The sequence below is a fragment of the Hakea prostrata genome, chromosome 11 (genome assembly GCF_041222555.1).
Source record: "Hakea prostrata isolate BN-2017 chromosome 11, UWA_Hpros_2, whole genome shotgun sequence".
NCBI classification, from domain to species: domain Eukaryota; kingdom Viridiplantae; phylum Streptophyta; class Magnoliopsida; order Proteales; family Proteaceae; genus Hakea; species Hakea prostrata.
This window is the reverse complement of record NC_142610.1, coordinates 37,649-54,555: the sequence shown is the minus strand read 5'-3', so window position 1 is coordinate 54,555 and position 16,907 is coordinate 37,649. Positions and strand designations below refer to the sequence as shown.

The 16,907-nt window shown below is 36.4% G+C and overlaps 2 non-coding genes across 2 annotated transcripts; both read left to right on the top strand.

Moving 5' to 3' along the window:
- The first annotated feature begins 5,275 nt into the window (after positions 1–5,275).
- Positions 5,276–5,348, top strand: TRNAF-GAA (transfer RNA phenylalanine (anticodon GAA)). Its single transcript has one exon. It is a non-coding gene; the product is annotated as a tRNA-Phe (tRNA).
- Positions 5,349–15,651: 10,303 nt separating this feature from the next.
- TRNAF-GAA (transfer RNA phenylalanine (anticodon GAA)) lies at positions 15,652–15,724 on the top strand. Its single transcript has one exon. It is a non-coding gene; the product is annotated as a tRNA-Phe (tRNA).
- The last annotated feature ends 1,183 nt before the right edge of the window (positions 15,725–16,907 follow it).

The window sequence follows — 16,907 nt, the reverse complement described above, 5'->3', positions numbered from 1 at the left end:
TTTTTCCTTGTTTCTTTGTTTTGGTTACCAAAAAAAAAAAAAAAAAAAAACAAAAGCACTTTTTGGGTTTCACGTGGATACTTTTGGGTTCATTAGCCAAATTGGTGGAGGCTTTTGGGTACCTGTGTAAACCTTTTTTATTTTTTATTATATTTTTTTTTTTTTGCCTTTCTGCTTTGGGTTTAACGTGTAAACTCTTTGTCATTCTGATTTTGTTTCTCCAAATAAAAAAAAGGGAAAAAAGAAAGGCAAAACATCTCTTTAAACCCTTTGCTTGGTTGTTGATTGGTTGTTGCACGGGTAGAAGTATTCATCATGACTGATCCAAAGGTTTCATACGATTCTACTGGTCGTCTTACCTCCACCTTACTCAATGAGAGAAATTTTTTGACTTGGTCTCATGCAATAACCGTTGCCTTAGGTGGGCATTCTAAAATTGGTCATGTTAATGGACAGATCAAAGCTCCTGATATTGCTGACCCCAAATATGGTGAATGGTTTGCCAATGATAACCAAGTTATGACTTGGCTTTTTAATTCCATGGAACCTCAGATATATGAGATTTTTGCTTACTCTGAAACGGCTAAATCTCTGTGGGATGCCTATGTATGGACAAGCTGATAATTCCTCTAGAATCTATGAACTGCAACAAGAGATTGCTCATGTTGAGCAAGGATCTTCTCAGTCTTTTTCTGACCATCTTGGAAACCTTAAAAAGAAATGGGATGAACTTCGACAGTATCGTCCGCCAGCCCAAACTATTGATGAATATATGAAGAGAGATGAGCATGACCTTGTCTTTCAACCTGTTAGCCGTATTCGACCTGAATATGAAGACTTAAAAAGAATATACTTATGAATTCAGAAATTCCCACATTCACTACTGTTTGTGCCACTATTCAGAGAGAAGAGACTAGAAGACGTGTTATGCATTTTGAAGCTAAAACAGGGACTGATCAAAGTGAGACTACTGCCCATGTTGCAAAAACAAATATTTTTCCTAATTCTGGCTCTGGAAATCAAGTCTCTTATGGTCGTCAATGTGGGAAAGGTCGTGGAACTCGACCTACTTATCATTGTGATCATTGTAATCGTGATGGTCATTCTAAAGAACGATGCTGGCCGTTGCACCCTCACTTGCGTCCTTCTAAAGATCAAACCCCCACTAAAACATCAGATCCAAAAATTGTTGCGCAAGCAGGCTCTTCAGATTTTCAGGGTTCTCTTGAACTTATTGCATCTCAACTACAACAGTTCCTTCAGTCAAATAGTTCTGTTCGCTCAGTAGTTGAATCAAGCAATGTTGCTCACACCACTGGTACTCCCCTTGCCCTTTCCACTTTATCTCAGAATTATTTTATAGTGGATTCTGGTGCAACTGACAATATGTGTCATTCTTCATATTATTTATCTGATTTGAGTACTAAGAAAGTGGATTCCTTCCCTCCTATTACGGTTGCTAATGGCACCACTGTTCCTATTCAAGGACATGGGAAATTGAATTTATTTTCAACTAAAGCAAATGCATTGTTTGTGCCATCTTTGTCTATGAATTTACTATCAGTTAGCAAGATCACTAAAAGTTTGAATTGTCATGTGATATTTTCCAAGGACAAAGTAATATTTCAGGACAGCAGAACCGGAATGACGATTGGTGAAGGTCGCCTGCAAGATGGTCTCTATGTGTTGGACTCTCCAAATAATGCTTTGGTTTCTTTGAGAAAACCTGAGAAATCCCAACTTTGGCATTGGCATATGGGCCATCCTTCTGATAGGATTCTAAATTTTTTGAAATCATCTTTCTCTTTTGATTTCAGTTGTTGTGATGCTTGTCATTTTGCTAAACAATATAGCTTGCCTTTTCCGAACAGTACTCATGTTTCCAGTACGTTTTTTGAGATTGTGCATTCTGATGTTTGGCACTCTCCTTTGGATTCTAGAGATGGTTTTAAATTATTCATTAGTTTTATTGATGATAAATCACGAGCCACGTGGTTATATTTATTGCGATCCAAGAATGAAGTTCTGCAGATATTTCAAGATTTTTGCAAAATGGTTCACACTCAATTTCAGACGAGTATTAAAATCTTGCAGACAGATAATGGCACAGAATATACAAATACTCCTTTCTAGTCCTATCTTAGAAATATGGGAATCTTGCATCAAACATCATGTGTTGACACACCTCAACAAAATGGAGTTGCTGAACGTAAGAATAGGCATTTGCTGGAGGTGACCCGTTCTTTACTTTTTCATGGAAATCTTCCTAAAATTTATTGGTCTGATGCTGTTCTTACAAGTTGTTATTTGATTAATCGTCTTCCAAGTAGTGTGTTACAACTCAAGATTCCACTGGAAGTTCTCTATAATCGTCCAATTACAATGACTCATCTTAGAGTCTTTGGTTGTGTTGCTTATGTTCACTCGCAGCATGGTAGCAAACTTGATCCTCGCTCTCAGAAGTGTATATTTTTGGGGTATTTGACATCACAAAAGGGCTATAAATGTTATAATCCTTCCACCAAGAAAGTTTTTATTTCTCGTGATGTTTCCTTTAATGAAACTCACATGTTTTATCCTGGCAGGAGTCAAATTCAGGGGGAGAATATGGATAATTATAATGAACTTGTTGTGCAGGAATTTGCTCCTACCCCATTACCAAGTATGCCAGATAGCTCATCAATCGACATTGAGCAACAAAATCTTGATACTCAAGAAGAACCACAAATATTGGTTCCACTTGAGAATGAGTAGACATCATCTATACAAGTTCGAAGGTCAACTCGAGTCTCTAAACCTTCCATCAGATTGCATGACTTTTCAACATATCATGCAGTAAAATATCCCATTCAATCTCATATTTGTTATGATCGTATTTCTCCTCAATTTCTTACATTTTTAACTGTCATTGATGATCATAAGGAACCAATTAATTACCTTGAAGCCAAGAATTCATCAGTATGGATGAAGGCTATGGAAGACGAACTAAAGGCTCTTGATAAGAATCATACTTGGGATATTGTTCCACTTCCAAATGGTGTACACCCAGTTGGTTGTCGATGGGTCTATAAAACCAAATACAACAGTGATGGTACAATTGAAAGATACAAGGCTAGGCTTGTTGCCAAAGAATATACCCAAACATATGGGGTTGACTATAAAGAAACTTTTGCACCAGTAGTGAAGATGAACACTGTAAGAGTGTTAATGTCAATAGCCGTCAATTGTGAATGGCCTCTCTTTCAAATGGATGTTAAGAATGCATTCTTACAAGGAGATTTGCTAGAAGAAGTATACATGGAAGTTCCTCCAGGTCATCCATTAAAAAATCAAGATGGTATTGCCTGTAGATTGAAAAAGGCAATATACAGTCTTAAGCAATCACCACGAGCATGGTATGAGAAGTTAAGTACAGCCCTTATAGTTTTTGGATTCAAAAGAAGTGGATCAGACTCTTCAATGTTTGTCAAGAAAACTACTTGCGGTATAGTTGTCGTCTTAGTTTACGTTGATGACATAGTTATCACTGGAGATAATCATCAGGAAATTACTACTCTCAAGCAATATTTGGATAAAACTTTTGACATCAAGGATCTGGGAAAACTTCGATATTTTCTTGGTATTGAAGTTGCAAGCTCTAGTAAGGGATTGTTCATTTGTCAAAGGAAGTATACTCTTGATCTTCTAAAAGAAACTGAAAAAATGGGTGTGAAACCAGCTAATTCTCCCATGGACTATAATAGCAAAGTGGTCAATGATTCTACTCCTCTGCAAGATATTGGTTGTTTCCAATGATTGGTAGGACGGCTAATTTATCTTACTATTACTAGACCTGATATTGCATATTCAGTGAGTTATGTGAGCCAATTCATGCATGCTCCTACCGAAGGACATATGGAGTTAGTAGACCGTATTCTATGTTACTTGAAGTCATCTCTAGGACGAGGTATATGGATGAAGAAAAATGGGAACACTATTATTGAAGGATTCTCTGATGCTGATTGGGCGGGTAATCCTATAGATCGAAAATCAACTACTTGCTTCTGCGTATTTGTTGGAGGAAATCTAGTCACTTGGAAAAGTAAAAAACAAAGTGTGGTTTCACGTTCTAGTGCTGAAGCTGAGTATAGAGCAATGGCATCTGCAACTAGTGAATTGGTATGGATCAGATCTCTTCTTCAAGAATTAGGATTTGACAGTTTTAGTCAACCTATGAAGCTCTTCTGTGATAATCAAGCAGCTACTCTTCCAACCCAGTATTTCATGAAAGAACCAAACACATTGAGATTGATTGTCATTTTATTCGTGAGAAAGTTCAAGATGGAACTATTGAAACTCCATTCATAAGAAGTGAAGAGCAACTTGCAGATATTTTCACAAAAGCTTTATCCAAGGGAACATTCCAAAAACTATTGTCCAAGTTGACCTCAGATGTTATCTTCGATCCAACTTGAGGGGGAGTGTTATCGGATATTAGTCTTTCAGTATAACATAAAGACTAATAGTCCCACTCATTGTAAAGTTCCTTTACTTGTAGAACTCTACTCATTGTAAAATACCACATCATGTACACTACCATCTCTATTTAAAGATAATGAAAGCTCTCCCCAGAACACAGTTGATTGGGGATTTCACCGTGGACGTAGACTTCACATTGAAGATCAAACCACGTTAAAATCTTGTATTCATTCTGAAGAGCTATAGACATCAAAGGAGAAACTAGAGTGCTGTTGAGAAGAATGGAGAAACCAACCAGAGTGAAAACATGGATGACAGTTCACATGGGGAGGTTGGAAGAGATCATGGAAAAAATCGTTGAACTCCTCCGGTAGACATGTACAAGATACAAAAAAGACCAACGGAAGCCGCCGACGTTGGAGCAAGTAGGGACGATGCCAATATGGAAAGGTGAACCTTAACTTTAATGGAAATGGATAAGGAAAACTTCCTTTAACGAGGGGATTTGCTTCCAGATTTGATGCGTTGTAGGAAGAGAATATTGAGGATGAAACCGATGATATCAATGGGCTTAGTATGCAAACTTTGCCTGATGGGTTCACTCAAATCATATGGTGTCCCCTTCACAGTTTTGAGCACTCCTGTGGGGATGAGTTGCTTGTCGACAGGAGTGATATGGGATGAAAAAATGAGATTAATCTAAGGGAATATGATTTTTTTTTTTTTGGGTACAAGGGAATATAATGATTATGGGTATACCAAATATAAAATCCAATTTTAAAATCACAAAGCACCATTGGTCTAGTGGTGTAAATCAGCGGGGATAGCTCAGTTGGGAGAGCGTCAGACTGAAGATCTGAAGGTCGCGTGTTCGATCCACGCTCACCGCATTTTGTTTGCTTTTTTTTTTTGTTTTAGAAGACCCTCACTTCCTTTTAAATCACCCCTTTCTAAATGTCGATACTAGCTCATGATCACTCGGGAAGAGTGAAGTGATTTTTGCAGTTGCTTGGGGTTCATTGGATTTGAATATTTTAATGTACGAGCTTCTTGGATTAGAGAGCATATATGCTAGGGTTGTAAGTTCTTGGCAAGAATACAAAATCAGCCAATGGAGGAGTAATAGGATAGTTAGGAACCTACTTCTCAGTGGAGAGGTCATGGGTTCAACTCCTACCGGTGGCATATGTAATATCCCTATCCCTATATATAAAAAGCGCCTTTGTACCAAAAAAAAAAAAAAAAAATCCAAAATCATGCATTGCCTTATTGTTTTGTGGTCAGAGTCAAGGTCAAGCTTGCATGTCTAATCTGGCCCTGTCCAACCTGGCAAGCCTAGCCTAGCCTAGCCCTTTTCAAGGTCAGGGTTAGGGTTTTAAAACGCTTAATGTGACCTAGCCTAATGCAGCCCCAACATCTGCCATTGCACAAAAGATGAAATGATTGAATTAGAAAATGAAATTCATATGTTGCTTATTTAGACCACATACATACAGATATCTGGCCCATGGTTGGATTTGTTGCATCATTCTTCCAGAGAGGTAAAGTAAAGAAAATACAATTACAGTGAAATTATCAATTCAAATGGGACATGAAGATTTTCATTTCTTAAAAGAATAGTTGCCATAACACATAGTTAATTTGATTGAGAAATATGAAAGTTGCTGAAAAATACATTATGCTTACATAGTAAAGCAATACAAACAGATACACATCTATTACAATTTGCTAATAACCTGGTATATTTGTTATAGAATCCACTTATGCCTATTCATAGATTGTAAAAGCTCTTGATTAATCTAGTAGAATTTGGGATAGGGAAGGAGACTTGTAGGAGAATGAATGAAACCTTTTCAACTGGTAGAGACTTGTGAGGCCATAAGCAGAATGCATGGTGAAGTGACAATTAGTATTAACAAGTAAAAGACAAGAAAGGTGATGGAGGATGGTAATCATTAGTGATACAGATGAACATTGAAGTGATCAGGGTGAGCAAGACTAATAGTAGTACGCTGGTGGATGTGCTAAGAAGGCGGCCATGTGTACTTTAAGTATTATGGAGGAAGGGAGGATGGTGATCAAGGTGGCGGTGGAGAACTTTAGTGGTAATTAGGAGGTGAAGAAAATGGACGGGGTGGTGACTTGTAGAGGTAAAGAGGAGGTGGAAAAGGAGATGGCGGGGGCGGGGAGTTGTAGGCGTAAGGAGGAGGTGAAGAATGTGATGGTGGGAGTGGGGACTTGTAGAGGTAAGGAGGAGGTGGAGTAGGTGATGGAGGAGGAAGGGAAGCAGATGGTGGCAGTGGGGACTTGTAGAGATAAGGAGGAGGTGGGGAAGGTGATGGTTGAGGTGGAGACTTGTTGGTAGGGGGAGGCGGTGGGGAGAGAGATGATGTAGGTGTTGACTTGTAGATGTAAGGAGATGGTGGAGGAGGTGACTTGTTTGCAAAAGGAGGAGGCGGGGAGGGTGATGGGGGAAGGTGGAGACTTGTAGATGTAAGGAGGAGGTGGGGAAGGTGCTGGTCGAGGTGGCGACTTGTAGACATAAGGAGGAGGTGGGGAAGGAGGAGATGGTGGAGGTGGTGACTTGTAGATGTAAGGAGGAGGTGGGAAAGGAGATGGTGGGGACGGTGACTTGTAGATGTAGGGAGGAGAAGGAGAAGGAGATGGTGGAGGTGGTGACTTGTAGACGTAAGGAGGAGGTGGAGAAGGAGACGGTGGAGGTGGTGATTTGTAGATGTAAGGAGGAGGCGAGGAAGGTGATGGTGGGGGTGGTGACTTATAATACTGAGGAGGTTTTGGAGTTGGTGATGTATCACATGGAGGTGATTTGTGCTCCCATGGACGTGGTGAATCCCCCTCCGGTGGTCGATCACTGTGATCCTATTCAGCTGGGTACTTCTTACTGTCTCCAATATTAATTTCTGAGCGGGCGCAATATTGATTAACAACAATCACATTGGCTGCCATCAAGCAAAATGCTAGAGCATATACTAGAGAATCCCATTGCCCATTCATCTCCGGCAATAACCCCCGCCTGAAATATAAGAAGATTGCTTTGATCTACAACCTTTTGAGTTGAAATTGGAAGGTGCATCACAACCTTATATAGTAGTTCTCCTCTGTGAAGAGGTTCCATTGTTTAGTGAAGCTTGCAAGCTGGACCTTATCTCAATTCAAATACTTTATTATTGTAGCATTTTTGGAAAAATCATATCACAATTCACTACAACAAAAACCCCTTATAGCTACAGATAGTTAGCTATAGTTTTTTTAACCGAAGCTACAAGTCTCTTATAACTACAGTTTTTTCATGTGTAGTAATATAAAACAATTATTGTTGCAGTATGTTACATCTGTAGTAACAAATATATTTATAGATGTGCTTGTAAAAGTGTAGCTAAAAATTGTAGTAATATGAACAATTTTTTACTACAGTATTCAAAACCATAGTTATATGTTACTTCTAACTGCAAAAATATAATTACAGTTATGTATTGCAGTAATTTAAAATATTTTTAACTACAACATTCAAGACCATAGTAATAAAAAAACATTGTAACTACGGAAACAAAACTACAACTAAAAATTGTAGTAATATATGGAATTTATTACTATGGAAATTAAAGTGTAACAATATTAAATTTTTTAGCTACTAAAATAGAACTACATTTTGAAATTGTAGTAATATAGTTTATATAATAACTGCAATATTTAAAATTGTAGTAACAACTTCTTTTTAGCTGCGGATATAAAACTGCGGTTAAAAATCATAGTAAATACATTCCCTCTAGCTACAAAAATATAATTACAGTTATGTATTGTAGTAATTTAAGATATTTTAGATTATAGTATTTAAACCACGATAATAAAAAAACGCTATAACTACGACAACAACACTAAAGTTAAAAATTGTAGTAATATGATAAACTTATTGTTATGGTAATTAACAGTGTAGCGACATCAAGTTTTTTAATAACTAGAATAAATTACAATTCGGAGGGTGGAACCCAAGCCCGACCCAACCCTACCAGGGTCAAGTATTATGTAACCCTAACTCACCCTTCAGGTCGAATTTTGCCTGTGATTAGGGGGTTAGGGCCGGGATGGGTCAACCGAGCTTTATTAACACCCCTACATTTCAAACATGGAAAGAGGGTCAGAAGAAAATTTTAAAATTTTTACAAGGGAACGGGAGAATATTCAAAAAATTTAAATTTTTTAGAAATTTATCCTTTTTGTTTCCATTTAAATTATAAACCTTGTTACACTTAGACCTATAAATGGATAGCCGAAATTTGCCTCTGAATTCGCATTCGTATTATTTTAAGTGTGTACGTATCCAGAAATTTTCTTACCGAAAAATATTTGTATCCATCTGCTAAGCAACCGGATTCGGATTATTGCTTATCGGATCGGATAATATCCGGAAATTTTTTTTCTTGGATAAAGTAAGGTAAAGTATTCAACATTATTTTCTCTAAAAGTGGATGATAATTGGATTCTAAAATCGGTAATTGGTAACCGGATAACCGAAAATCAGCAATTATCCGGTTAAAGTCAAGTATTAAACATTAATTTTTCTAAAAAAGTGTTGATAATGGGATTCGGAAACCAGTAGTCAGTAATTGGAAATTGAAAATCGAAAATTAAAAAATTAAAAAAATGACAATCACCAATCAATAATCGGATAGTTTATCGGATATCCGATAAAATTCCGGATTTGAATTCGGATGCCTTTTCTAAATTTCCATTTGATTTGGATTTAGATAACGGTTTTGTTAATTGGATTCGGATATTGGTGTATCTGAGCCAAATCCGTTCCGTTTATCGGTCTAGTTACACTCACATACCTAATTATTTAATACTATAATTAAGGGTGCAAGTTTGGCCTTGACCAACAGAATCCACCTTGGTGAATTTTATTTATGTAAAATGTTATTTTTGAGTACAGAGACACTGTAAGAAAAGACACAATTGGTGACCCTTTTAATTTTTCAACAGTGGCAGTTTTATGTAAATCGTCATGAATAGACAGAACCTTGCGAACCAAATCTTGATACTATAAAACACAATACATCAGTATCGGTTTATATAAACCGCCGCTAAGTATTGGATTATTAGTGGTGTTTTTTGTAAAGCACCACCAATTGTTTATGTTTAGTGGCGGTTTTTTTATTTTGCCGCTGTAAAACACGATAAGGGGGTTTGTCTCTTGGATTATTAGCCACGGTTTCTGGAAAGGGTCTTGTTGTCAAGCCATGCATTTGGGGCAGACGAATTGAAATTTTTGTTGAAATTTCGATCTTGACCATTGAAATTCAACTGTCGAGACCGAGATTTCGGATCCGACCGCCGAAATCTCGGCTTGACGGTCATCCAAGCTTTTTACTAGTGGAAAATACTTTTTGTCTTCCCGCTTATACTTTTCGTCTTCCAGCTTAAAGGTTTCTCTCTCTACCACCTCTGATGGCTTATACGTTTCTCTCTCTCATTCTCTAAAGCTAACGCTCATTTCAAAAACCTATTTTCAAAGCAAGGCGGTGAAACGGTAGAGCAGAGTGGAACAAATCACTCTCGGTCGAAGGCAGTCAGTTGCAGCACTATGGTTGAAACATCTCAATCCCTAAGTTGGCTCCCAAGCTGAGGGTTGAAAGAACAGGTATGTCTACCGATCTAGTTTTCCTTGTTCTTGATCTCGTTCTTGACCTTTCAATGGTTTAAGGGTCTATCAATTTCCTCTGATTACTGGTTAATTCCGTGCCATTAATCTCTATGTTATCCCCCATTTGGTTTTTTAGTTTCTTACCTCTTTGGTAGCGATGGGCTTCCCAATCCTACAAATCTTTCTTCCTAAAACCCATCTCTGTTTCCTAACTTCTTTAGAAATTCTATCCCCAAAAGACCTTGGGCTCTGAGAGTTTCCATCCCTAGCGGACACAAAACCGACTTTGCATTTGTTGAAAGTCCTGTGGTCAGAGAGCGATGATTGCTTATAATCAATTCGATGAGTGGTATCACTTGGTTGCATTAATCTGTGTAACCTATGTCTGCCCTGCATATAAGCCACTGACTGAAGAGTTGATAATTACTCAAGAAGATGCAGCTTTTAACATTTTTTAACTTTGATGTGGTGATTTTCTTCATTCCTTGTCAAATAGATCATGCATCAAGGCAGTTTATCTAAGATATGTAAGGGTTCGCTGTAGATTATATTATGTTCAATATATTTGTAATCAGTTTTAAGCTTTGGTGATTGACTTGGAATAAGTCGGCATAGCAACTGAGGTTAGTGGACTTCCATTAGTTAATTTCAGTTAAAGCAAATGAGTAGAGCAGATTTCATTGTTGAATTCATACTCCCATATAATCTTATTCAAAAATGAACCTGACCCTATTAAATCACAGACCATCTTTTCCAACAGAGGCAGGTTTGGTTAGAGACTATGCCATTGCACCAACAATGGTAGATCATGACAACGAATGAGTGAGGCCATTCCTGGACTTGATGTAGTCTGAATATAATAATGGTTCTACATCCTTCATGGTTTTCTAGATTCCATCTGCATGCTATTGCAGCAGTGCCACCAATTTCTCATTCAAGTTTATCTTTGTCTTCACTGTTGAAAAATGTACTTTTTCGGTAGCTTTTGGCTCATAATCCAGGCAATAATCCAATAAGGGATTCAATATGGAATAAAGCGCCTGCACATGTGTGGAGATCCTGCAATGGAACAGGTGTGGAGATCCTGCAATGGAGCAATTTTCTTTTGCAAAAGGAGGGGACCATCCAACAGAAAAGAGGCACTGTTTCTGTTACTTCATGTTTTAAGTATGTGATTCTTCATTCTAACTCATCTTGTTTTCCCACTTCTGCCTTGAATTATGCTGTATGTTTTTGCATGTTTTTTGCTTTACTTAAACAGTTGAATAGGAAATCAACCAAAAAAGAAAAAAAATAAATATGGAATAGGTATAGGCTACATAGATTGGTATTTTTGCATGGTGTGATGTCTCCTCCTTTTGTGGTAAATATTTGTTGTCTAGGCCTTGAACTTTGTAGCCTTTTTAAATTTAAAAAGAAAAATAGGGATGGTATGAAACCCCAAACACTACACCTTGGCACTCTGAATCAAGGAAATTTCTTTGCACTTTAAAGAAGAAAGGTGGCCTGGGATATATCATTAGAAATGAAAGAGGTAAGCCAATTGCAGCAGTTTCTCTGGCCAAACAATTTGACTCAATTTTAGGAGAAGCTTTAAGTGTGGGAGAAGGTATGTTGGAAAGTATATCTGAAGACATCAAGCACTTGTGGGAGGAATCTGATTGCTAGGCTGCAGTGCGAGCCCTTAATGGGCTAGATCACTCCTTAGATTGGTCCCTTAAAGCTTCTCTTCAATTTTGTTTTGTCTCTAGGTCTGAAAACTATTTAACAGATCATCTTGCAAGATGTTTGAAGCATTTTGGGTTATCTAGATGTTGATGGTCTTCACCTCCTTTTCCTGTAAACAATTCTGTTTGTGCCTCTAGCAATATTTATTTGGAGAGCCTAATATAATAATTTCTTTGACTAGAAAAAAGAAAATTGATTGTCAAAGCAGTGACTAACATGCTGAACAGAAAATCCCCTGTTCCTTATGGGGTGAGAGAGGTTATTGGAAGACATCCAGTTCTTAGCTTCTAAACAGGCAGTTTGAATGAGTACTCAAAAAATGAACATCTCTTCAGCACCTAGCAGCCTGCAGGAACGGAATCACAACATTACCTGACCTACTGAATTGCCTTAATAAAGTTTTATAGGAATCATCACGGAGAGGTGTATATGACCTCATTCTTCATTGGGAATTCACAATTAGTTAGTTTTATAGGTTTCCCACTGCAAGTGAGAGTTTCAAACAGTAGATTATTTGGGTTAATTTGGACTTACCCAATAATGGGAAACTAGTTATCTAGGGGCAACTCCCTGCAAAGGATTGAATAGAGGAGTTGCTACACTTACAACAGGTTGTTAGCCCTTTTAATCAGCAGTATAGCAGATAAAACTACCTATGTAGGTCAAGCTATTATCATTAGAATTGGAGTACTATTGATAGATAATCTTCTTTCTACATGTAATGCGGCTGCTCCCTTCATATTGGAAGTATAGTGTTTTGGCATGCAAGAACTCAAGAGTCTTATGCTTGTATTCTTCCCATGTTTCTTCATTTTCTTTTGGACAGGTGCTACAACCACTTACCTAAGGTTATTTGTTGAAATAAAGAACTATGATAATGGAGTTGTGATTTTATTGTTTCAAATCATTATAGCCTAATTAGATAATTGTAGATGGACAGGGGTGTGCTATAGGATGCTTATTTGGTTTTAAAATTCTTTTATAATAATTAATTACTTATTTAGTATTTTTGCTTGTAGGGTCGTAATACAAGAAACAAGAATATAATCGTAAAAATCAAGGTCCACCACATACTGCAGGTCAGAAGAGTTTTGTATGAATCCGCCATGAAAATGTAATATTTGAAAACGCTGACTATAGAACTCTTACATTTTATATATTCATAAATATTGTAGTATCAAATATTTAACAGTGATATTTACAATGTTAAAACAGCTGAAAGAAATTGGAGTACAACTAGACTTTGCTAGTTTGTACATAGTCACTCATGAACATGCAGATGGACGTCCAGTTCATGAGATTGCACGAAAAACAATTGTATGTTTTCCTTCGTTTAATTTTTTTTTATCAAAATACCAACCAACTAATTATTTTTCCAAATAAAATCAAGCATAATAAATGTGTATGATATATATATTTATATGTTAGTTGTAGGAAAAAAATTAAGGGAAAGAAAGTAGAAATAGATGCCTCTCAAGGCAATGACGAGAGTAATAATTGAAACACTGACATCTTTTTTCAGGTATTAAGAAAGATAAACGTATTAAGAAAGATAAATGTAAACGCATTCAAGGACTAGGATTGGGAGCTAGGCTTGCCTCTAAGGAAAATAAAAGAGAAGATGATCCTGAACAAGTTACTTTCCTGAAGAATAAAGTTAATATGTTAGAAGCTCAAGCCACCATAATTTTGTCGTTTATTAAACAATCAAATTCAGGTTGTCAGACGAAGATTATTCATCTGAGGAACAGGTAATGTTACCAAAATTTTATCAATCCCTAAAGTTTCTTTTATTCCTTAAACTTTATGATTTTTATTTTAATTGATTTTGCAAATATTGTATCTTTGTGATAGGAGCTTAATCACTTCAATAGTTACGAAGGAAATCACTCTTCTAGAAGAAATTATGCATTTTGTTCTCATAAAGGTAATGCGATACTCTAAGCTATGGGTTTCTTATGAATTTTTATGACAGTATTATTAATTGTTATTTTTTTTTTATATTGATTGCAGGATGATTTATTAAGAAGTGAAGTTAACCACCGCAGAGTTCCACATAGCATAAAGCATAGATGCTTAGATCGACTAGTTGATTCTTGTGTTTTTTTTTTAAGTACACTTTGAACTTTAGCATAGACTATTTATCTAGATTTAAGTTTTAATTTGCAGTTATTCTAGTTTGAATCAGTTGGATTACAAATAATTTTTTTATTTTTTTATTTTTAATTGATATGTATGGATTTCAGATGATGATGAATTCAATAAATGTATATTTTGTTTCCATACATTTTTTGCAAATAAATGTATATCTATTAATTCGTGCATCTATAAAGAGTTTGTAATTATAAATTTTATAAGACAATACACACTAATATTGGTACCAATAGATGACTTGTGAATACATTTGTAAAATAAAATATGCAGCTACATTTTCATTGTGGAGGAAATACCTACAAATAAATTTCCACACCTATAGTATTGTAGCAAAAATATTTGTAGTTAATATACGGAAGCTATAAATTAGCCACGGAAATGTCAGTTGCTACAATGTGTATACCAAGAAGTGAGATGCAAAAACATCCGCAGCTAAAAGATATATACCTACGGAAACATCTGGCGCTTCAATATGTGTAGTTAGAAGTTAGCCATGAAATATCCACAGTTATAGTTTTCGTAGCTATAGGATAGCCGCAGTTACATATGTAGTTATACTTTCCGCAGCTAGAGGATATATAACCATGGAATTATCTGTCGCTACAATATGTATAGGTAGAAGTTAGATGCGAAAACATCCATGGTTATGTTTTTCGTAGCTATAGGGTAGCCCGGAAACATCCACCAGTTATTTTTTCCGTAGCTAGATGATATATAACCACGAAAATATCTGTCGCTTCAATATGTATAGCTAGAAGTTGGATGTGGAAACATCTGTAACTAACAATTCGTAGCTATAGATATAGCTACAGAAATACCTATAACTAAAAAACCATAACTATAGACAACCTTGTACATGCAGTATTTTATGTGTAGTTACTGCGTTTGCGACTGAGCTTGTTGCGACAGATAATAAACCGCATGTAATCCGTAGCCGCATAATTTATTGCAGTTCCCGAGTGATCATGGGCTTTATTTATTGCAGCATTTTTGGAAAAATCAAATCACACTTGTTCCAAGAATTTGGTTTCTTTTTCTATTTGCTACCATTTTCAACTCTACAATAAGCATCAGCACGTCTTTCTTCTCTTACCTAACAACAATTAACATTCAATATTTCTGCTGATCATCCATATGGATGCAATTCAACGAACAGTTAGTGGTTTCTATAAACAAAATCGAAATGATCGAGCTTGCGACCTTGATAGTTTATTCTTGTGACCTTGATAGTTTATTCTTTTTTTAACATTTTCCCCCCTTTTTCCAGGCAATCATGAGGCATTCGTGATCAAATTGAGCTGGTTTTGGGATGGGTAGGTGGGTGTAGACTCGGTTCCATTTGTGTTATATATTTTATTTTTTTGGTTTATAAGAGACAAATTTAAAGTCAAACAGAACACACTTTCCTGTTAGTAGACGAGTCTTCAATATATACTACTTTCCTTTACTTCTTTTTCCTCTTTGTGGGATGAAAAAAACGAGATTAAATCTAAGGGAATATGATTTTTTTTGGTACAAGGTATATAATGCTTATGGGTACACCAAATGTAAAATCCAATTCTAAAATCATAAAGTGCCATTGGTCTAGTGGTAGAATAATACGTTGCTACGGTGTAGACCTGGTTTCAAATCTTGACTAGTGCAATTCTGCGGGGATAGCTCAGTTGGGAGAGCGTCAGACTGAAGATCTGAAGGTCGCGTGTTCGATCCACGCTCACCGCATTTTGTTTGCTCTCATGATCACTCGGGAAGAGTGAAAAGTGATTTTTGCAGTTGCTTGGGGTTCATCGGATTTGAATATTGTAACGTGCGAGCTTCTTGCCATAAGATGTGAGATCTATCAAGTTCATATTTGGTTCGAACATTCCTGCTTCAGCTCAAATGATCATGGGGAGTCTACGTCCTCAAGTTCATATTTGCTTGGACTCTCTAGCTTTAGTTCGGATGATCAAGTGGAGTATTATGTCCTCCTTGGTAAGCTTTAGCACTTTTGGAGGATATCTCAAAGCTTTCAGCGAGATTCGTTGCTTGTATCTCCATGCATCACATGAGAGAGACCAATCATTGCTCTAGTTTTCTTGTCGGGCTGGTGGAAATGGAGTAGGAGTTGAATTTTGATTTGTAGTGCCTGCCTGAGACCCTTCGTGGTTATGTTCATGACGAGTAGGAGTTGAATTTTGATTCATAGTACTTGCCTGAGACTCTTCACGGTTATGTTCATGACGAAGTTGGGGGTAAAAGATTTTTTCATGTGCAAAGCTCTATTTTGCATTATTTATTTAAAATTACTATAATATATATTCTTGCCTTGCTCCTGAATTGGTGTTACTTTAATTTATGAAAATTTGAATCCATCTGATTATTAATAACATGCAGATTTGATAATACCCGTTTACAAATAATATCGTGTCACACAATTTATTCAATTAAATGACCTTGTTGGCTGGATTTGTTCTTCTATTTATTGTGTACTTTTTTCTTTTGGTAAAGGTAGCTTGTATTAATGAAAAAAAGTAAGGGTAATTTTCATCTGGACCCCCTGAGGTTTGGTCCAGGTCACTTTTAGTCCAGTTTAAGTTTCCTTTTGCATATGGTTCCCCTGTAGTTTCAATAAATGATTAAATAAGGACAAGTTTAACAGAAACTGTTAATTTAATAAATTTGGTGACAAAAACACCCTATTTTGGAATTTTTTATTTTTGTTTCGTCCCACAAAGGCTTCATCTTCATCTTCAAATTTTCAAGCGAGAGGGAAACCCTAAGAGCAATAACTTGCTCTTATCGTTCTGAATTCAATTCAAATCACAACCTCTCAAATCCTAAAAAACATCAAAATGGAAGTCATGAGGAACAAATTTCAAACTTCAAGTCCATTCTGATATGAGATGAAAGATTATTTGTCAGA